Consider the following 23,868-nt stretch of genomic DNA (forward strand, 5'->3'; position numbering starts at 1 on the left):
GATTATACAATTATTGAAAGGGCTTGAGGAGCAAGCTCTAGGCTGAGCTCTCAAGAACAATCTAAGAAGCTGTTGTATTAGGGAAGGTGCTATACCCCTGCTGACTGCAGAATACTTCTAGTTCCCAGTGCAATAGAAATAGCTGACACTGCTATTGCAGAAGCCACTGAATCAGGAAGTTGCTTCTTCCTGCTATAAGCCATAGCCACAGCTACAACTCCTTGCTCCAGACTCATACCACTGCTGCCACAATCCATACCAGTATGCTGCTGCTCAGTCCCCTCAAAGTGGAGATCCTGTGAACCACAAAATGGATGCCTTGCATTTTGTTGGTGGAAACTAAATCATTTCTAGAATCCAAGCTCCAAGAGAATCTGGGAAATGTGGGTTTAACTTTACAATCTTGGCATAGGAAAAGGGAGTTTGAATGGATGTTAAACTATCCAATGCATAATAGCTACCATATCACTCTGGGAAGGATACTCAGGTAATGCCTCTAATGGAGGTGACATTTAAGCTAAGACCATATGAAGGACTGAGGAGGAAACTTTCCAGGCACAGAGATAAACAATAGAAACAACTCTGGGCTTAGTGAGTGAATAGAGAATGTAGAGAAATTAGCAGAAGCTAAACCAAGAAAGCCTTAGATGATCATAATTAGGAGTTTGGATTTTATTCAGAGTACTGGGAAACTATAGAAAATTTTAGGAAGCGTATTGGCACATTCTGATTTGTATTTTAAAAGAAAGTTCTGTCTTCACACTGGAGAGTGGGTTATCAAGGGGCAAGGATTGAGCCCAGGGGACAAGACAGAAAATTCTTGAGGATTAAATGGTGCCTTGGGCTAGGATGTTGGCTTCAGAGATAAAGTTGACATGTTTTCTGTATATTCTAAGAAGAACTACAGGGTTTCAGAATGAATTAGGTATGAGGAGTTATAGAAAGGGAAGAATTAAGGCTTGCTTCCATATTTCCAATCTAAATAAAGGATGGATGATATTCTACTTACTAGATTGAGGAACAATGGGGAGAACATATATACGATTGACCAAAACACATAGTTCTTGATGTTAAAAAGAAATCTGTCATGTAGACAGGGTGAAAACAGATTCAACCAGAAAGCGTCATGTTTTGCTCTTCCAGCTGGCCACGAATTTCATTCTTCAAAGTATTCTTGAGTTTCTGGAGAGGTGGGTCTCCAATTCTATGTATGGAAGATTCTGGCACAGAATCCATACTTAAAGAGGCTGGGCTAAAGGTTTATATAGTAAAAGACATGTGGGGCAGTGTGGAATAGTTTTGGGGGGGGGCTGATATTTAGTCTCCATGAGAAACAAAGTCATAACATAGAGTCATTTGGAGATAAAAAGCTGAGCTCTGAAAAGCCATATGAATTTAGGACTGTGACAAGTCAAAGCTTCATGTTACCATTTGGGTTCAGCAAAATAATCCTCAGGTCACCTACTCCCCATGTCTTTCCCCTTCCTATCACTTTCTATTCACTTCCACCACCAAAGTGTTTGCTAGAAGTAATAAAATAGGATGATCACTGGATTTTATGAGCTAATAATTAAATGATGAAATAATGTCAAAAGGAAAACTCTAAATTCGTGTCTCTTTATAAACACTTATGGTATCAGAAGTAATTGGCCTGGGAGTCATCCAGAAGAACAAACTTAAAAAAAAAACCCACAGCTCTAGACTATGCTATAACCTCATCAACAAACAAATAAACCAACAAGAATTAAAAAGTCTCAGCAAGAGACAGAAGAGGAAGCCACACCTATGCCCTGCCTCTCTTAAGCAATTACAACTCTTAGAATAGCTCTGTTGCTGGGCAGAAGCAAATAATCCTTTGCTCTCCCTAAATATTAAATCTTCCACATCTTTAGCACTCTACATGAACATACTGGTGCCAAAGCAGAAAAAGATTTAATTTCATGTTGCTAAGTTTTCACTCTTCTGCATTTAATAAAGAGGCAGGTACAGTCAGCTGGGCTGTTAGAAAAGAAAAAAGAGGTTAAAATTGTTTATTTGAACTACTTCAAATCTTTCTAAATACAGAATATTTAAAAAGAGAAAAATACAACTCGTAACTTGCTCCCTGATCCCATACCTCAATCACTTTCAAGGGAAGTGCTTCTGAAGGTATTTCACACTTACAAATGAAAATATTTTGCCAATATAGGGCACTCTTAACTTCACATATAAGAAATTTTGAGCCAAGCCCTTCTCCTACCCACCCACCCCAAATAATAATAATAATGTAAGTATATAGTATAGTAAGCTCAAGAGCAAAGTTCCTAGCTGTCAAGCTGATGATTTGTGGGTGATAGGGAGATATATCTAGTGCTCTCAAGAGTTAAAGATTAGGCCAGGCACGGTAGCTCAAGCCTGTAATCCTAGTACTTTGGGAGGACAAGGAAGGAGGATTGCTTGAGGTCAGGAGTTCAAGACCAGCTTGAGCAATGTAGTAAGACCCCCATCTCTAAAAAAAATACAAAACTTAGCTGGGTGTGGTGGTGGGTACCTCTATTACCAACTACTCAGGAGGCTAAGGCAGGAGGATTGCTTGAGGCCAGGAGTTCAAGACCAGCTTGAGCAATGTAGTGAGACCCCCATCTCTACAAAAAACACAAAAATTAGCTGGGTGTGGTGGTGGGCACCTCTATTACCTGTTACTTGGGAGGCCAAGGCAGGAGGATTGCTTGAGGCCAGGAATTTGAGGCTACACTGAGCTATGGTGATGCCATTGCACTCTACCTTGGAGTGAGACCCTGTCTCAAAAAGAAAAAAGAAAAAAAAAAGAGTTAAAGTTTAGGTCAGTGTAATCTATTACATGATAAAGTGGAATTGTTTTATGTAAAAAAAAAAAAAAAAGGCTGATTTTTTTTGTTGTTGAAGGCTGTATTTAATAAAATAATTGGTTAATAACTAAATGGCTGACTGAAGTTGGCCAGTTTCCTTGTTTTGGAGCCATCAATTTGGGCCCAATTTCCATCTTTAGTTCTACCTCTGTGTTGGGTTTTTTAAGTGCTTATGCCAAAAAGTGAGGTTTCTGTTAAGTCCTTATACCAAAGAGTGGGGAGAGGAAGGCAGAAGGTACATGAGCCAGAATTTGTTATTTTTGTCACCTAATAGGAAAATGGATTCAAGTGTAACTTTTCTTTAGAATCTCTTGGTTCTGAGCAGATGGCAGAAATTTAATACATGTCTCTTGAATGTGTCAATGAATCATAGTATCCATCTGGTACAGGAAAATTCTACAGTGGGCATTGTGGTTGTCTCTGTAATGCGTATTCCACTTCTCTGTTACTGAAAAAAAAAAGCAGTGGTGTCTGAGGGAAGGACATCAGTTAAAGAGATGGGCCTGACTGACTCTTGGTCTAAGAAATGGTCATGTGATCCCTGATTCTGGCCGGGTAGACAGGAAGAGAGGCTTCTGGGAATATTCTTATGTGGTTCTTAAGAGAGAGCAACAGGAAGCTGATTTTGTTTTCCTCACTGTATGGGGATATAGAGGTTCATATCCCTAAATGCCAATATTGTGAACACAACAAAATCAACCTTAAAATGAAGCTGAAGTTTAAGACAGCAGAATGAAGAGCTTGAGAGAACATTTTTTGAATCATCAAATCAATGAAACATAAAGATCACTCTACTTCTGAATTTCCTGTTATAAAACCTAATAAATATCTTTGCTGTTTAGCCCAGTTTGAATTTGATATTTTATTTCTTGCAAATGAATTTACATGATGTGAAGATTGCACCATTTTCAAAAAGAGGTTCTGTAAAGTATCTAATTATTTTATTTCAAATATCCAGTTTACCTTTCTTTGAAATGGATAGTCAGTAATCAACTTTATATTATTAAAATGTCTTCAACAGTCCTGTCTCACTATAAAGCTGATTTTAAGAATTAAAAGTCTACAGAAACAATAGAACATCAGGTCTGACAGCATATAGCTCCCCCAGAAATTATACTCTCATTTATGTGTTTGAAAGCAAATCTTGCATTTCAAGTGCAGTTTTTTGGTTCGTGTCATTTGGTTATATTTAGATGAGTCTTTTCTTTTTCTTTTGCATTTTATTCATCCCTGGAAATCTCTAATCAAAACCTACACTGAAGTAACTTAAGACAGCTTGTAAAATAAAGAAGAAAGCCCTACCCAGTCATGCCCACCTGCTCTGTAATTAATTACACTTTATTCTACATATCCAACAAAATACCCATTCTCTAGCTGGGTATTAGTTGGGTACGAGATTGCCCATTGCAAAATAGCTAATCAGAGCATGGACTTAAAGCTCGACTCTGCCATTTAATAGCTGTGTACCTTTGGGTGAAATACTTAACCTCTATCAACCTCCATTTATCCTTTTGTAAATGAAATAGTTGTATTTACCTCATACCATTATTATGTGGATTCTATAAGATAATGCATGTGAAGCACTTAGCATAGTGCCTGGCATGTAGAAAGTGCTCAAGAAATGTGATTCATATTCACTTTGTGGTGAGAGTGATCAATAGGTTTTACCCTAAGGAAAGATGTTAGCATTTTAAAAGTTCAGCTTGATAAACCAAATTATTCTCTAAATGACTAGGGCTTAGGAGAGAGTGGTCTGGGGCAGAGCAAGCAGAGTGGGCTGGTCCTCTGCCTGCCCCTTCTTAATGCTCATCTCCTGTCTCCCTCACTTGGAATTAGTCTATAACCCTCTTCCTTCCTCTATCATCATAACACTTCAGAATGAACTCTGATTCCTTCACACGGAGCTCAGTGAAATAAAACCTTACAACCGAACATGATGATAATATCAATGAGAATGGCCTTTATCAAAAAGTCCCAAAACCATAAATGCTGACATGGTTGCAGAGAGATAGGAACACTTATACACTGCCGGTGGGACTGAAAACTAGCACAACCTCTGTGGAAAGCAATATGGAGATACCTCAAAGAGATACAAGTAGATCTACCATTTGATTCAGCAATCCCATTACTGGGCATCTACCTAAAAGAACAAAAGAGTGGATAATCAAAATGTGGCATATGCTCGCAATGGAATATTACTCAATTCTAAGAAACGACAGCGAGCTAGCACCATTTATACTATCCTGGATTAAGCTTAAGCCCATTATCCAAAGTGAGGCGACACAAGATCAGGAAAATGGGCTCCACATGTACTAGCCATCAAATTGGTACTAAAACAATGTTGCTCAAATGGTGGTAGTGTCACCAGGGATTGGGGGTGGGGAGAGACCCACATCTTAGAGATGTGATGAGCATTGTGGAGGGGAAAGGCATACTTCTAACCCTCTTACAGAGAGGCAAAAATACAAAACAAAACAAAAAAAACCCTTTATCGGGTGGTGGGCAGGTGGGAGGGTGGAGGAGGGAATGGGTGTACACTTAATTATGAGTGTGACGCGCACCACCTGGGGGATGGACACGCGTGAAGCTCTGACGGAGGTGGGGGTGGAGGGAGGGGGAATGGCAAGGGCAATATATGTAACCTTAACAATATTTTTACCCCCATAATATGATGAAATAAAAAGAAAAAAACCACAAAAGACATTCTATAAAAAAGGCATCTGTACTAGAATGTTTATAGCAACACAATTCACAAATGCAAAGATGTGGAAACAACCCAATGCCCATCAGTACAAGAGTGGATTAATAAAATGTGGTATATGTATACCATGAAGTTCTCTCAGCCACAAAAAAGCAATGGAGATCTAGCACCTCTTGTAGTATCCAGGGTAGAGCTGGAGTCCATTCTACCAAGTGAAGTATCCTAAGAATGGAAAAACAAGCACCACATGCACTCACCAGCAAATTGGTATTACCTGATCCACACTAAAGTGCACATACAGTAATAACATTCAGCAGGGGTCGGGCAGGAGGGGATGGGTAGATTCACTCCTAACGGGTGCGGTGCGCACTGTCTGACGGATGGACACGCTTGAAGCTCTAACTCGGGTGGCGCAAAGGCAGTATACGTAACCTAAACATCTGTACCCCCGTAATATGCTGAAATTAAAAAAAAAAATTTAAATAAAAGATAATATCATGGCTTGATATAGAAACAAAATTGTCCCTTTTAGAATCTAAAATATAAAAGAATGACTAAATGAACAAAGCAAAAGAAAAAAATCCACACAGCCTGCTTATGTTGGCTCAACTCTAACCTATTCAAGAAACCGGCTGGCGGGTGTGGCGGACCGAGCACCGGCTGGCGGGGTGAGGGCTCTTCCCGCACCAGCCGAATGAACATGACCTCGAGCGGGTCGCAGCGCGCGTCCCACCGCCGTCCAGAGCCCCCTATGTCCGACGAAGGGCTTGTTTGTCACCAGGTGCTTCCCAGCCGCCTCAGGGGCTGTCGGGGTGGGGGCAGGGCACTCAGAACTGGTCTTTGGGGTCCCCTCATTGGCTTTAACCAGAGCAGTTTCACAGGCACCCGTGTTACCTACTGCTTTTCAACACAAAGTTTGAACAGACTCACAAGAAAGCTTAACTCGAAGGTCTGGCAGGTCGCTTCCAACTCTGACTTGAAGATTCTCCTCACAGAGCTCGCGCCCCAGCCTTCCCGCGCTTTCCGCGGGGCGGACCACGGCGTGTTACCGCCGCGTGGCCTCCGCGCTTTCAGTGCCAGGGGGACCAGGGGGCCCACAGACTTGGCTGCTGTGTGAGCAGGAAACCTAGAGCAGGTGTAAGCCCCGCAGAGACCCTGGGCGGGGTGGAGGGAGGGCGGTAAATCATAACAGGTGAAAAACCTGAGAGCAGAAGCAGAGAGGTACTTGGCGTAGGTGCTGCACACGTGCTTGCATCTCCCCTGAGGTTCCTGAACTGAGCTTTTTTCCTAAACCAACATTCTTTTCCCCATCCTACCCCGAAAGTCCCCAGAGAATAAAAACTAAAGATACCGTATCTGATCCCTCTCAGTACATTTGATTTATGTGTGTTCACCTACGTGTCCACTTTCCGGGCCCTCACAGAGTGTGAGAGGGAGCTCACCGGCTAAATGCCATGGTCTATGTAAAAGTGGGCTTTGTTGGTCAGAAACAAGACTTTGTGACTGTCATTTTCATCAAATCACAATAATAGATTTTTCTTTAGGCAGCCCGTTTAAGTAAATTCTTTTTTTTTTTCTTTTATTAAATTCTGAAGTAGTCCAAGCATACCAAAAAGTGTAGAAAGTTAAGACAACAAACATTCCTGTACTTACCACTCAGCTTTATCAAGCCTAAATTTTGCCTTGTTATCTTCAGAGCTTCCAGGTTTTTTTAAGGGGGAAAAAATTACAGATATGATGAAAGCCCCCAGTGTATCATTCCCCAATGCCATTCTTGTGTTTCCCATACTCCCCTCTATAGATGGAATTACTATCGTTAGTGTTTTTCATTTCCACTTATGTTATCCTCCTACAATATGTATGTACTCATAAAATATAGTATTATTCTGCAACTTATTCTTTTTTCAAGATTTTGCTTCTAAGGTCCATTCATGTTGAAACATACAGCTCTAGATCATGTTAACTTAGGTAGAGTTTGCATTTGTGAGAAGATACTTCAACTTACCTATTCTCTAGTGAATGGAAATTAAAGCTGTTTCCAATTTCTATCCATTGCAAATGATGCTACACTGAACACATCTACACATGTGAAAGCATTTCTCTAAAGTAGTGGAGAATTGCTAGAGTGAAAATTAAGCTCATCATAAATTTTATTTAATATTACCAAATTGATTTCCAAAGTGGTTGTCCTACTTTACACTCCCACAAGCAAAGTATGACTATTTCCTTGCCCCAAATCCTTACCAACACTTGAAATTAGCAGATGTCTCCATTTTTACACAGCTGATGGGCATAAAAAATTATTTCATTGTGGTTTTAATTAACTTTTCCCTGATCAATGAAGAGGTTGTATAACTTTTCAAAAGTGTATTAGCTACTTATGTTTCATCTTCTGCTCATTATCTGTTCTCATCCTTTCCCTGTTTTTATTGTATTTTTCTTACTTTTTCCAGGTGTTCCAGATATTATTCTTCTGTCAGTTACATATATTGCAAATATCTTCTCTCATACTATGGCTTCTCATTGTATTTTATTTATTTAAGTTGTCTTTGTCATACAAAATTTTATTGGAGTCAAAGTTATCAGTATTTTTTAATGATATGTGGTTTTTAAGATCTAATTTAAGAAATATTTCCCTACCTCAAATATACACAGATATGTCTGTGTATATTTGTTTTTGTGAACATTTTAAAGTTTTACAATTTATATATATCAAATTTCCTTGAAATTGAATTTTCATACATAAGATGAAGCATATATATAATTTTATCTTTTTCCATGGAAATAATTGTTTTAGCACCATTTATTTTTTTAAAAATCTATCATTTTCCTACTAATTTACAATGCTACTACTACTATCATATATTAAATATTTATTCATGCAGCGTCAAATCCAGGATCTCTATTTTATTGCTCTAGTCCTATGGTCCCCAACCCCTGGGCCATGGACCAGTCCATGGCCTATTAGGAACTGGGCCACTCAGCAAGAGGGAAGCTAGCAAAGCATTAACTGTATTTACAGCTACTCCCCATCGCTCACATCACAGCATAAGCTCTGCCTCCTGTCAGATCAGCGGTGGCATTAGATTCTCATAGTAACGCAAACCCTAGTGTAGACTGCGCATGCGAGGGATCTAGGTTGCACACTCCTTATGAGAATCTAATGCCTGATGATCTGAGGTGGAGCTTAGGCGGTGATGTTAGTGCTGGAGAGCAGTTGCAAGTACAGATTATCATTAGCTGAGATGTTTGACTGCAGAATACATGTAATGTGCTTAAATCATCCCAAAACCATTGTGCCACCCACCCCCCCAAGTCCATGAAAAAATTGTCTGCCATGAAACCAGTCCCTGGTATCAAAAAGGTTGGGTCTGCTGCTCTAGTCTATTTATATATTTCTATGATATTACTCTTCTGTTTTGATTATTTTAGCTTTTAATAAATTTTGACATCCAGGAGGGCAAGTCTGCCTACCTTGTTCTACTTTTAAAATTATTTTGGCTATTCTCAGTCCTTTGTTTTTCCATATAAATTTTAGGATAAAATTGTCAAATTTAAAAAAATTATTGAAATTTTTATTTAATATTAATTTACAGAGCATTAACATATTTAAAATATTGTATCTTGCCATCCCCAAACATTCTATATCTATTTATTTAGCTCTATTTTAATGTCATTCAATAAAGTTTTGTAATTTGTTTCTTAAAACATCTTGAACATTTGTTGGATTTATTCTCAGACATCTTAGAAGTTTTGTTACATTTGTTAAATGTATTGTTACTTAAGTCATATTTTCTGACTTTGAGATTTTATAACTTTGTGGCCAGTTAATAGGGATCTTAGTAATGAATGCTGTGATGTGCCACCTGGATGTCCCTTTAGGACTGAAGGACTAATTTTCTTAGCAGTGGGATATGCTATAGGAAGGCAAACCCGAGTTGTTGGCCCTCTTTAGAAAGTGCCCAACCTAAGGTCACATCCCTTTCCTGGGGAATCCCACATGCAAAGACTGATTGACAGGGAATAAAGACTCAGCTCCCTCACACCAACTTGGTACAACACTAAAGGGTCATCCCAGTTCCAGAGCTCCCCTACTGAGGTCTTCATTGAAGTTACATCTCAGCCCATCTTCTCCCATATTCATTCCTGTGCTTTCCTGTCCACAAATATCAACCTCAAAAACATGCTCTAATAAATTTCCAACACATTAATCTCTATCTCAGAGTCTGCTCCTTGGAGAACCCAACCTGAGACAGTTTATGAAAGCAGATACTAAGATGAGATCTTAAAGTTGATTCATTCTCTGCCTAACTGGCCATGAGGACCCATTACTGGTACAAGGTAGTGGTGAAATTGTGCAGTATCAAACTGAGAAGGTATTCTGGTGAAAGACAATACACAAGAGAATGTGATTTATCAGCATTTGAGGACTATGGGACAAATAACTAGAGATATAGTGAAATTGGGTGGCTACAGCCAAGATTTATTAATCCTTTGAAAAAGATATCAAAAGGCTAATAGAAATTAATTGGCAATTAACAATTATTTAATAAATTGAAAACAAAGAATCTTTATGGTAGCTCATCAAATGGCTCTCAGATCTTGCAGCCTGAGGAAGGAGGGAAGGAGAAATGCTGGAGACCAGGCCCGTGATTTAACCATAGAGTAGCTGAACTTCAAAGATTAAGCTTTCAGCTTATGCAGGTCACTTATGTAAATTCAGAGCCCTGTTGGGAAAGAATGAATCCTGTAACAAGGATACAGACATCCGAATTAATTCACCTGAAACTCTTAAATTCAACTCCCCATGCCCCTGAACCCTCTGATCTTACAGCAATATCTCCCCGCCACCACCCCACTCCCTTGCCCATTAAGGTCTACTTCTCTCCTTATTTGCATATATGGAAGAATCTTCCCCCACTATAGGACAACATGCTTTCCCCCTTGGGAACTGCCTCTACTTCCTCTCGTGGCAACTAGGACAATAACTAAGTCATAAAATACCCCAGACCCCAGTTGTTGGCCCTCTTTAGAAAGTGCCCAACCTAAGGTCACATCTCTTTCCTGGGAAATCCCACATGCTAAGCCTGAGAAAGACATGCTAAGCCTGAGAAAGAAGGAAAGACAAAATGCCAAAACGGAGCTGCAGGACCTAGCAAACATGTCCCAGCAAGAGCCAGAAGAATATGCATTGGACTGGATTCTGAGGATGCTAGCTCAAGGGAGCAGCTGGAAGTTGAAGATGGAAGAGTTTATTGATTTAGGGGCACTCTGACAGGACACAGGATTTAACACAGGCCCTGTTAAGGACACTAGGAGACTGTGTAAACATTCTGCTAGAATGGCTCCCAAAGCATGAAAAAGTGATGGCCCAGGAATTCACAAACTACAGTCCACTAGCCAAATCCGGTCTGTGGCTTATTTTTGTACTGCTTTCAAGCTAAAAACACTCTTAACATTTTTAAAGCATTGTGAAAAATAAAGAAGACAGATAAACATGGCTATTACATCTATCTTCTTTATTTTTCACAATGCTTTAAAAATGTTAAGATTGAATATTGTCAATGATTATAATGATCTGTTTCTTCTTGTGTCAGTTCTGGTAAATTTTTATTTTTCTATGAAGTTGTCTACTTCATCAAAGTTTTTAAGTTAACTGGTATTTCGTTAGTCATAGTATGTTCTTTTTATTTTTTAGTACTTACTGTATCTTACCAATGTTTCCTTATTCATTCCTGAAACGATATATTTGTGCTTTCTCTGTTTCCTGCCCAGGTTATAAACAAATTGAGAACACAAATAAAGGAGTGTCTTTATTATTGATAAAGGCTAGGTTGGAGGTTGTAGCTTAATATGAAAACCAGAATAAAACTGACCTACTGAGTATACAGAATTCCCCAAAAGAGCTGCCCATGTAGATTTATGGCACGGAAGGCAAAATAAACTGTTCTGACTCCAGACAGGTTTGCTCTGGAAGAAGAAAAAGAGCAATGCTAAGCTGAGTAAGCTCAGCTTATTCTTCTCAAATTTACCAATTAGATAAGTCATCGTACCTTCTTAGGAACTGAATGCAGAAAGGAGCACAAGAAGGTCAATGCTAGGATTTTGGTGAACCTTTATATATTTTTAGCTTTTTCTTTTATCAGTTTATGTTCTCAGCCTCATAATTTCCTTCCTTTTAATTCCTTTGGGTTACTAAGTTTTTTTTACTAGATTCTTAATTCATTAATTCCTAATTTTCTTCATTTCTAATGAAAACATTTATGGCTATCAGTTATACTTTAGCACTTTTGCTCATTACATAACTTTTATGTGTGATATTTTCATTACTATTTAATTATAAATACTTGTTTCCATTGTTATTTATTATTTGACTTATGATTTATTTATAAGTAGAGGTATTTTTAATTTATAAATATATATATTAATCTTTTACTTACTGGTTTCTCATTTATTACTATTGTAGTCAGAGAACTTGGTGTGTAAATGCTTTTTTGACATTTATTATATTTACTAAGACTAGCTCTGTGATCGTGTCACATTTCTGGTTTTTGTTTTGTTTTTATTTTCAATCTAATATAATAATCTTGATCTTTTAAATGTAGAATTTAGTCCATTTTCATTTATTGTGATGCTGACATATTTGAATTTATTACTGTCACCTTATTTTGTGTTTCCTATTTATCCTAAAATTTACTTATCTCCTATTGTGGCTTCTACTGAATTAACTGAGTTTTCTTTATTCTTTTCCCCTTCTCTACTGGTTTCGAAGTTACACATTTAATTTCTATTCTTTTAGTGGTTATCCTTAAAGTTTTAATATGCATACTTATCTTAAGAAAGTTTCAATGCCTCTATTTACCTAAAGTATCAATACCTAAAGTATCAATACCTCTATTTTCCTCCAAAACAATACAAGCATTTATAACACTTTAAATCCTGTTTTACATATTACTTTTATACAACTTTTAATTTTTCTTTGTCTTTTTACCTCTAAATCATGCCATTGTTGAAATTGTTATTTTATAGAATTTATCCCATGCTTACTAATTTATTTGTAATGTAACAGTTTATTTGTTCATCATCTTTCTTGCATCTCACTCCTAATTTCTGGATTTAATATGTCAGGGAAAAACTCTTTGTTCAGCCAAATTATCATTCAAGAGTGAAGATATAACAAACAAGTTGCTATCTCAGCACTTTGAAAATATTCTTCTTCTTTTTGATATTGAAAAGTCTGTTTTCAATTCTTATAAACAATATACTGTTTCTTTTTTTATCATTTCTACAATTTCTTCTTTGTCTTTTGAGTTCTGAACCCTCCTTTCAGTAAGTCTATTGTATTTCTTTTTATTTAATCTGCTTGAGATATGCTGTGTTTCCCAAATATGAGGACCTAGATCTATCCTTAGTTCTGAAAAATTCTCAATCATATTTCTTCAAGTATTACCTTTCCCCTATTTCCTTTATTCTTTCCTTCAGCAACTATAGATTAATATATATATATATATATATATATATATATATATATATACATACATACATATACACCTTTCAATTCTATTCTAAAAGTATGTTTACCTCTCTTACATATTTTCCTCCATTTTATCTCTTGATGCTAGGTTCTGGATCATTTTTTTAGATTTGCTTTCCAGTTAACTAATTCTCACCTCGAGTGCATCCAATTATATTCGATTCTAGAATGTTCTAGTTAGTTCTTTTCAAATCTGCCTTTTATTATTTTTTATAATAGCTTATTCTTTTCTTATATTTTAAATTCCCTATTATATGTATTTAATAATTTAAAACAGTATTGTAATAGCTTGTGCCCACTGGTTCTAATATCTTAAGTTATCAGCAACTATCTAACTTTAATGTGTTTTTTATGTCTGCTAATGCACACTCATGATAGATTGTTTTCCTGTGTATTTGAAAATACATGTATCATGAGCTCATGTTCAGCAGGTATTTACCTATAAAAATCCTGTGAGACCCAGATTAAGGGTTCATCCCCACCCTATCAGTTTTATGTTAGTTAATGCCATGGGCCCATGGAATAGCTCTTTTTTATAAGGATTTCTCATCTTGGGGGGTTCCCCATAATATAAGCAGAATAAAATCAAATGTCAAACAGTCACAGGTCCATGGTAGACTTTTTTCTTGCCTGTCAAGTAGTATCTTGCTAATGCTTAGGACACTGTAGAAAACAAGTGGATTGTAGGAATTTTGTTCCATTTTTACTCATACTGGATAAATTGTCCTCTTTCTTAACCTTTTCTCAATCCTCATATACACCCAAAATGATTCCCTAAATAATGGCTTGGGTTTTTCTTCTTCTAGTAATCTTCAGAATGTTTTCCTCCAAAGGGAACTAATTGGCTAAAGCAGAGTTCCCCAAAAGAGCAGACCCATAGCGCACTTTGGAAGCAGAAGCAGGATTTTTATCAGCTTCAATAGCATATTAACGAGGAAGGTCAGCAGGGAAAGAAAAAATAGGGGAGGAAAATAGAGAGAATAAGAGAATTGGTATTTGTTGTCCACTGACATTACATCAATCTTCAAAGACACTCTTTGTGGCAGATGCTCCCTTCAATTTGCAGATGAGGCCCAAAGCTACTCAGTCAGGACAAGTGTCTAACCCATGTCTTCCTGGCTCCCTTCCTCCTTTCCTCATGGTAAACATCAGAAATATAGCCTTAAGTGAAAAGGAAAGCTTAAGGCAGGTAAAAGTCCTAGTTCTAAGCGGACCTTGGGAGCTGATATTTTTGTAAACTCTGCTTTTGCCAGTCAGTTCCCTCAGGACATACTGGAAAAAATGAAGAGTTTTTCATTTTTTATGCTCTCTACCACACCTTCTCCATCCCCCAAGTTTCCAATGGCAATTGTGCTGATTCTCTAGGCTGGAAGGCTAAGACCACAAGTAAGGAGGGAGGGACTATTGGAAGAAAGGCTTTTCCAAACCTCCCAATGTCAAAACGTCTCTGACATTCCCTCTGGAGAAGCCTCTCTTTCCTTGAAGGCCAGATATACCTGTGACATAAGACTGCAATGTAATGTGATTCTATAATAGAATTCAGGCCTTCTGATGCTCCAGGACATTTTTTTAAAAAATCATACAGTCATCAAAAAGCCTCCCTCCCAGCTGTGTGGAAAGTGACTCTGCAGCTCTCACTTAATTTTGGTCACATTACCTCATTCTATACATCATTCATGACAAGCAAGGAACCACAGGGCTCCCTTTGCTAAATCTTCTTGTCCTTGACCCAGCTGTAATTCATTTGGCCATTTACCTCATAAATGTGGTAAGTCCTGCCGCTAAAAGAGGTTCTGCAGAAGTTTTAATGCAGTGGGTTCTCTCCTGGTTGTCACAACAAGCAAAAGATGCCAAGGTAAATAGGAATCCTGACCTACTACCATTTTCTTGTCCTTCCCATGTGATTCACATTGCCATCACTCTGGCAACTAGGATGGAAAGGGTGAGAGAGAGGAGATTTTTAAAAATTCTTTGGATGGGCTATTTATGTCTTCCAACCTGGTACTTTTCCTTGAACTCAAAGAGAGCACCAAGACAGACTGCAGCGTGACTCTTCTACCCCACATAAGTGAATACATTTACACTTCATCAGCTGTTTGTGTTGGGAAGGAATTAGGAGTCTCCACGTACTTCATGGGCTCATATAGGTTTCTTGAATGTTAAGGTAGAAACTTAGGAGCATATGGCTGGCCTTAGGCTTGAAAGAGAGGCAGCACCCAGCCATGCCCAAGGGGAGTAGTTCCGTGAGGATGTTATCTTATTTATAGACACAACTTTTCCACCAGTCTTCATTAGCAGGGCTTTATACCTCTCTTAAGAGAAGATAACACAGAAGCAAAGGATTCATTCTGGACCTGCTCAAAGAGTAGCTGGAGCTACTCTTTGGAGAGGGAGTCTGTAGATACTTAGAACTGAACCAGGAAGTCCATCCAGTCTATCCCAGGATTTAGGCACCATTAGATAAAAGAGACTTCTCACCTATGGCTTAGACCCATTCCAATCTTCTGCACTCCCGACCCCTACAATAAAACGTTGTTAGAACTGAGGGGCTGCATGATGCTGAGTCATCAAAGCAAGAGTAGATCATGGCCATGTACATAAACGCAAAGGTAGATATTTTAGAAAGAATTTCAATATCAAGAGTCAAGGCAGAAGGGGCTTTATATTTAACTAGGAGTTAAGCATAAATTCTGTTTCTCCAGAATTCCAATAATAAAACTCTTAACTCTGAAGTATTTGGGGACACTGTAGAGTCTTTGTTTAAGATCTGCCACAGTAAGATAAATAAGCAAGACACAAAAGCAATAAAATTCAGTGGAATTTCTCCCAAAATATGCAATGCACTTTGAAAAAAACCAAAGGAAGAGACTAGCAAAAAGATACATATTACTCTACTTAAAAGCAACCATTTTTATATTTAAGAAAAAGGGAGCCAGAAGAGAAGTTCACTCAACTAGATCATCCCTTGAGTCCTCTTTGCAGAGAGGCCAGATAATCTGGCAAATCAGAATCACTTTCCATCTACCCATGGGTCCTGCTGAGCTCCTTAATTCTTATATTATGGAGATCTTAAAATCAATTGCTAGAAGAGTGCATCAAAGAAAGTCTCAAAATCAGCTTAAGGTTAATTTCCCTCAAGAAATTCCTGGCTTTTCTTCTTTTGGTGCCTCCCTGTCCCCACTTCTTAATTGCTTCTGTCTTCCTCCAGCCTAACCCCAACTTGGTCTTTCTTACCAAGGTTTTCCCCAGGACTGGCAGAGCAGACAGGAAAGCTCTTTAAGAATACAGAATTTACTATTAATAGCAGTGACACAAGGCCATTGAGAGTCAAGGCAGCCAAGCAAGGAAATCTGTCAGCCTGGATTAGCTTTCCAGCACCTGGAAGGTAGGACTTATTTATAAATAAAAATAGACAGCAAAAAATGTCTGGCCCCTCCTAGGCCCCTGATGTCTGAGAAGGCCTTGCATGGAGTCAAGTCCAAAGGCTTTCCCCAGCTGTCCTCCAAACCTAGCAGCAAACATTTTTGAAACTGGAATTAACAAAAGGAAGGCTTGTTTCAGTCTGAATCAAAGTCTATGTTCATATGGGCAGTGTATCTTTTTCCATGGATTTCCAACAGTTGAACTAGATCCCCAATAACCTACAAGAGGAGCCAGATATGTCATAGCATCCTCTGGGATTCACTTATCAAAGTCACTGATGACTTCTTTACTGGAGTGTGGTCCTTGCCTTCTGCTTCACTTTCTGGGCCTTCATGCTTCCACCATGGAAGGACTGTGCTTCCTCTATGTGGGGTCTAAGCCTCTTCTCAGCCCTGGTAAAAATCTCTTTTTTCATCATAGAATGGACTATAAGAATTGAGTCAAAATATTTTGAAAGAAGCTCGCATTTTAGAAGAGCATTTTGAGTTAATTTACTTAGCCTCTGGGTTCTATAAACCAGAATATAAGCTACATGCAGATACTTGTTGCCATGTTTAGAGGTTAGGTGACCACAGATATAATTCATTTTCATCAAGCAATAAAACTATAAAATAGTCACGTAGGCCCTATTCTTAAGGCTTTATGGATTACGTCACCTTATGCTGCAATGGTCTCTGGTCCAGAGAAGCCTATAGTACCACAATACTGAAATCTTCTTTCAAATATCTCAAGTAATTACATACAAACACACACACAGGTATCAGTGACAGTCCTGTTGTGTAAGCTAAAACAATTGGCCAGAGCATTTTCAACTCCCATCTCTCATCTTCTAATTCTATCACCTCCTATTATAAATAAGTTTTGCCTTCTAGGGTGTCAGCAACTAGTAGACAATAAACCACCTCCCTCCTGTTCCCCATATTTAGCTCCTTTAATCTTTCCTCTTATTAAATTCCCAGAGTCCTCCTCACCTCCAACTACTCCTTCTCCTTGCCCTTCTCCAAATTCCCTAAGGTTCTGTGCCCCTTAACTGAGCTTTACAAAATCAAATTGATATTCCAGATGCTTGCTCACTGAGGAGCCAAGAGACCAGCTGTCACCTCTGCTTTCTGTTACTCTGTGACTCAGGGGTTGGTCTCAAAATAGGTCTGGCCTTTCACGCTGTTTTCTCTCCTTGCATTCTGGCTCCTTGCTAGGTGTCCACCATCACCCCAGCTCCCCTCTGGCTTTCCTGCTTTCCAGGTTTCTCTTCGCCATGATGTGCACGTTTCAGATGATTTTCCTTCAAATTTGAATAGGCGGCTGGTCAGGACTCCAAGAAAGAATGTGTCTTATTATCTTCCCAGTTAGGAAATAGCCTGAAAGTCTTCATGAACATTTATACCAAAGGACCTCTTCTAAGGCCTTCCACTCTGGAAGGAGAAAGCAAGAAAGAAAATTATTTATGATTTTAGATTCTGTTGGTACTTCCAACAATTTTTCAGAGAAAGAAGCATAGCATTCTGGGCAGGATCTTCCTCAGAAAGGATTTAACTGGCTTAAGAAGGGTGACTATGCACCACCTTAGAGCCGCAGAGAAGAAATTTTCCCTATGAAAGTAAATTCCCCTGGGCTTACATGGAGCTGCCATGGTCTTCTCCACTTTGTTGCTTGGGAACCTTGCTTTCTTCTCTTCTTCTCCCCCAGGATCTGTCCTACTCTCTTTTCTGGGAGCTCAACCACAGCAGGTGTCAGGAAGGGTGTCCATGAGAACTGAGCCCCACCCCCCACTGCCAGGAAAGTGCAGGGTCCCACGCTGTACCCTGGGGAAGTCCAACAGGCACTCATTTCAGGAACTCCCAGGCCCACAACACTAATCCCCACAGTTTCAGGGGGAAAGAACATTCCTATTTTGAGAGGTCCTGGGCAATGTCGTGGTCACCCAGGCCTGAGCTACAGCTCCTCTAAGTTTGTGAAAGAAATCTATTTTTCAGCCATTGGCTATGCATGCTTTATTTTCTTCTGCCTCAATGATCAACTGTTTTGCCACAAAAAGTAAAGCGAGCTAGTGCAGCAGTGGTAATCAAGGAAGCTATGGTATCTGGAATTGCAATAACAGACAAGAGGCCAAGCTAAGAGTCAGAGAGGATCTAAAAATAAGTCACTAACCGTATCCCACTTCCTAATACATACACAGGTACCTAGAAGAGAAAACCACCCTCAGTTCAAAAGAATTCATAAAGAACACCACAATTAACCACAGCCCAGCCTGGCCCAAGGAAGTATCTCTACACCCTTAGTTAATAATCTTGTATGCAAGCATTGAGGACATTTCCTTGCAAGGTAATTCATCACTATTGTGCTTGAGAATATAGAACCACCAGAGGTCTCCACATCAGCCACTGCAGTAATTAGAAAAGAATAGCATCCATGGCATTTGGTACCCATTGTGAAACCATTGCAAGGGTAGTGCCAGTTTGCCTGCAAAAAAGCACATATTTCTTTCTTATCAGCAAGCTACTGTTTAAACAATTCGATGTTTTAATATTACTATAAAAAATCACAGCTAATATTTATTATACATTTCTATAATAGCCCATTATTAACTCATTTAATCATTATATAATAACAACCACATGAAGCATCCCTTTTTTTATAAATGAGGAAACAGAGGCTTAAAGAGATAAGTAACTTGACCAAACCATACCATTAATAAGTGTTAATGTTTAGGTTCAAATTCAGATCTTCCTGGTTACTCACCTAAAGACAGTAATCAACTTTCTATACTGTTACTTACAATCCAAATTTTGAATCCTGTGAGTTTCAAACCATATTTTAATGGCAAATTCTCTTTCTCCCAGCTAGTCAAGCTGATTTTTCACATATGCACATAACTTTGGTTAAAAGTGAGTTTGAGTCCTTTTCTCAGACTTCTGTATTTAACATCACAGTTTGGACGTGGCTCACCAAGGAGTGGAAGTAATCAGTTCTGGGAATAAATGCCCAAGTTCCCCTTCATTCTTTTTCATCTGGGAAATATAAGCTAGAAATAAATGGAATGACCTAAGCCCCAAATTATAAGCTCCCACTTCTTTGGGAGTACCTTGAGAGCTATATTTGTTTGCTAAAACTGCCATTCATAAAGTATCACACACTGGGCAGCTTAAACAACAAAAATTTACTTTCTCACTTCTAGAGGCTAGAAGTCTAGCAGTGTTACTTTTTCCTGAGGCCTCTTTCTTTGGATTGTAGGTGGCTGTCCTCTCCCTGTGGCTTCACTTGGTCTTCCCTCTACATGTATCTGTGTCTTACTTTTCTTTTCTTTTTTTTTTAAGGATAATAGTCATATTGGATTAGGGCCCACCCATGTGCCCTCATTTTACCTTACTTACCTCTTTAAAGACCCTACCTCTGGCCGGGCGCTGTGGCTCACGCCTGTAATCCTAGCTCTCTGGGAGGCCGAGGCGGGTGGATCGTTGGAGCTCAGAAGTTCAAGACCAGCCTGAGCAAGAGCCGAGACCCCGTCTCTACTAAAAATAAAAAAAAATAAAAAAAAAAAACGTTAATTGGCCAACTGAAAATGGAAAAAAAAAAAAAAATAAAGGAATAAAAAAAAAATTAAAAAAAAATAAAAAATAAAAAAAAAATAAAGACCCTACCTCCAAGCACAGGCGCATTCAGAGATATTAGGAGTTAGGACTTCAACATATGAATTTTGGAAGCACATAATTCAGCCCATAGCAGTATCCTAATGACTTTCTTTTGCAAGGTTGTCTGTGTTGCATAATTTAAATGCCTTTGACCCTGATGACAAGTAGTTTAAACCATCGCTTTTTCAAAATGTCTTTGTGTTATCCCCCATGATGATACAGATGTGTTTTTCTGTGACCAAATCATAGTTCTTATTCAAACACTGTTACCAGCAATATCAATTGTATTATAGTTTTCGTCTTAAAGACATCATTGATCTCATTTGTAAAGAAAATATACATATAAAAGATGTTTTTACCAATTATGAACTATCAATTGCTAATAAATAAAAACAAATTCTTGATTTTTAAAATATTTATTGAGACCAATAGAATCTTAAACTCTAATTGTTATACATCTGGCACTTAAAACTATATAACTTCTAGTCAAGATAATGCCCAGAATAACTTACCCTGGCCCCTCAGCATATGTCTCAGTTCCTGATCACTCCATGTGAAGACTCCAAATGACCCAACATGAGGCAATTCAGAAGTTTACGTTAACATCAGTCTAAAAGCTATCATTTATGGGGTGCCTACTGCTTTCACATAATGCACTAGGTACATTATACACGTAAAATCATTTATCCCCTCAAAATCCCTGCAAGAGAGATTAATATTGTCTCTGCTTTACTGGTGAGTATGCGAAACATTAGAGGAATGAAGGAAATTGGCCAAGGTCACACAGTTAGTCAGGACAGGCCTTAGATGTAAGCCTAGTTCCATCTGACTCCAGAAATTTTGTTTTTTTACCACCACATGTTGCTTCTTTGACTTCTTCAGACATGTAACAGTGTACTTTAAGTGGCTCAGTGACTTTAGACTCAGAACTTTTCCTAGGTCATGAAAATATCCAATCTAGTTCCATCAACTATTGGTTTGGGTAAGTAAAATAACAACAGTATCTCTGTTTCTATGTTTTAGCTGCAAAATAAATCATGGCGTATTCGCCATCAGGAATAAAATCTACAACTGTCTTTGAGTGGCGATGAATATCAAGGTTATACAAAACAACAATGCTTGCGTGTATTTTTTTAGAAAGAGTTAATTATCTTGAGTAAAGCCAATTAGCAATCACAAGCTGCTGTGTAACATCTCCAAGACTGTGGCCTAGCATTCCTACAAAACACTTATTTCACTGTTTAATTCTGTCTGTTTTGTGCCCTGGCATCCCAGTCAAAATGTGTTGAAGGCTGGAGCCCTTTCATATCCTTCTTTATATTGTCTTGCCCTGCGCAGCACTATGCCTTGTACAGAGCAAGTGCTCACTAATATTTCCTGATCAGCTTTAAAGGCTTTACAATATGACCACTAAGGGAGGCTCATGGAGGACTTGGTGAGGAAGCCCACAATTGTATAACAAGGTGTCTATGAAATCCCTAGAACCACTCCCCAGACCTTTGATTTCTAAATCTTAAATATCTGAAGGATGGCTGATGGCACTGGTGAGGAGTGGTGGTGTAATAATTATGCAATTCTATTTATTTATATAAAGTAGGAGGTGTAAGAAATCTTAACAGGTCCTAACTGGGGCCCTAAAGGCAGTCCTAACCAAAGCAGGATTCTGTTTGGGGCCCTCATCAACATACCTGAGAGAGCTCAACTGAAGCACTAACTTAGTGCAAGTCAGCCAGTATAACAAGAAATGCTTTCCTCCTTCCCTCTGTTAGTCAGTGTCTTTTTTCCTTAGCAGGACCCCAATCTCTTGGCCAAAAAAGTAGATTATTAAAGTTATACCAACAGGCAAAAGCAGGGTAGTTATAGCCAGAGCTTTATTCTAAGAACTGTGTGCCTAGCCACATCATCCTCCTTTATCTAGAAGTAAAAGTTAACAATAACTGAAACTATAAGTACATTTAGTACTTAAGACTGAGCCACAGGGCCCCTTGGCAAATATAATGGAAACCCTGATGCCAAAAATGAAGAGGTCTTTGTGAAAGAAAAGCATTGTCCTCAAAAGATAGAACTAATAGTGAGAACATGATTGGATGGATTCCGAGAGATCTGATCCCCAGGGAATAAAAGCATTCTTCAGGAAGCCTGCTATGATAAACAGAGCATTTCTTTGGTCTGGTATCTCCTTTCAGTTCAGGATATCTGTCTACAAGTCAGCCCTAGATGCTTATATTTGTCTTAGAGTTATTCTGGGCTCCTCTTCTCAAGCTTATACCTCAAAGAACTAAGAAAACTACAAAATTATTCAGCATATGGAGAATAGGCTTTGAGAATAGCTAATAAATTGATATGAGCTTATGAATTTACTGATTCTTTAAGGAGGCAGAGGTACTTAGATGTGGAGTTTGAGGCAGTTTGAAAACCAAACAAGATGCAGGGATTTAGGTGGCTTTCTCTGAGATCTTCAGTAGCTTGGGCCATCTCAAGTCTGGTCTGAAGCTCTTACCCCTGCAACCTACCTACCAGCCTTAGCTAGGTTAGAATGCACTGACATTTAAAATCAGGAACAGAATAGGAGGGCAGTTAGAGAGACCCAAGAAATAGGTCTCTCTACTAAACTCCTCTAAATCTGAGTTATCTTTCCTCAGAAGACACAGGTGAGCAGAAGACATTTACTTAAATTAGAGAAGAAGGCTATGAGTTTGGTTAAGCAAAATAAGCATAACTAAGAACAAAAAAATGATATCTGAGGCATAAAGTATGGTGGATAGGGCTGGGCACGGTTGCTCATACCTATAATCCTAGCATGCTGGGAGGCCGAGGAGGGAGGATCACTTGAGCTCAGGAGCTCAAAACCAGCCTGAACAAGAGTGAGACCCTGTCTCTGAAAAAAAAAAAAAATTCAAAATATGGTAGATAAAAGAACCTGGGCTATCTAAGCCACCCACCACCAGTAATGCTTGTGAACGCATTATCTTAGTGTGGATTCAGTATACAGCCTCTCACAGAGCATTCCTCCAAAACAGCAATTCTAGAAAGTGAAAGTGAACACTAGGTCTCCAGAAGTGAGTCACATTGAAGCCATTAGTACACAGCTAACCCACTCCTTTCATCAAGGCAGAAATGATTCCGTATTAGCCACAGCTCCCATGATCTCACTGGCAAAGATATTAAGAATCTGCCGCTCCTCTAGGAGGGAAGGTTGAAACTATGCCACAAATTATTTCACCCAGAACATTGCAGTCTGATTGGATGAATAGGGATGGTGAGAAAAACAGTCCATCTCTCCATAGTAGTTTTCCTTGATCCTATTGGACGGATACTTGTATGATGGGAACTGAGATACATCCTGATGTCTAGTCCAGGGAAAGGCTCAAACTTAGACATTCTGAAGATTAGGAGGATGGTTGAGACATTTTCATTGCAAGTAAGCAGCTTGCCACAAAAGGCAATTGTGGTCTTACAGAAAGTAAAAGTTTAGGAGTGGAGCTGGGTTAGTGCATAGATGGATTTAGGACTCAAATAATGATCAGGTCGTGGTTTTTTGTGGTTTTTTTTCCAATTAACCCTGCTTTCCATTGTCTCAAATACCACATGGCTGCATGATGACAGTGACACCAAGGACCTCTCAGACTCTCAGAGGACAGGCCCCACACAGACACAAGAGTGCTATTCCCAAGGAAAATTTCAGAGCATCTAATTGGGTCACATGTTCACCCC

At 38.7% G+C, this 23,868-nt stretch overlaps 1 long non-coding RNA gene across 1 annotated transcript in view; it reads right to left on the reverse strand.

Moving 5' to 3' along the window:
- Positions 1-8,545: 8,545 nt before the first annotated feature.
- LOC142873732 (uncharacterized) overlaps positions 8,546-23,868 on the reverse strand; it is a 181,296-nt gene continuing 165,973 nt past the window's right edge. Inside the window, exons 2-3 of the long non-coding RNA XR_012921688.1 lie at positions 19,897-20,034; positions 8,546-10,315 (exon numbers count right to left, since the gene is read on the reverse strand). This is a non-coding gene — a long non-coding RNA (uncharacterized LOC142873732). The remainder of the gene's footprint in view (positions 10,316-19,896; positions 20,035-23,868) is intronic.

This window comes from Microcebus murinus, chromosome 11 (assembly GCF_040939455.1).
Source record: "Microcebus murinus isolate Inina chromosome 11, M.murinus_Inina_mat1.0, whole genome shotgun sequence".
NCBI lineage: Eukaryota > Metazoa > Chordata > Mammalia > Primates > Cheirogaleidae > Microcebus > Microcebus murinus.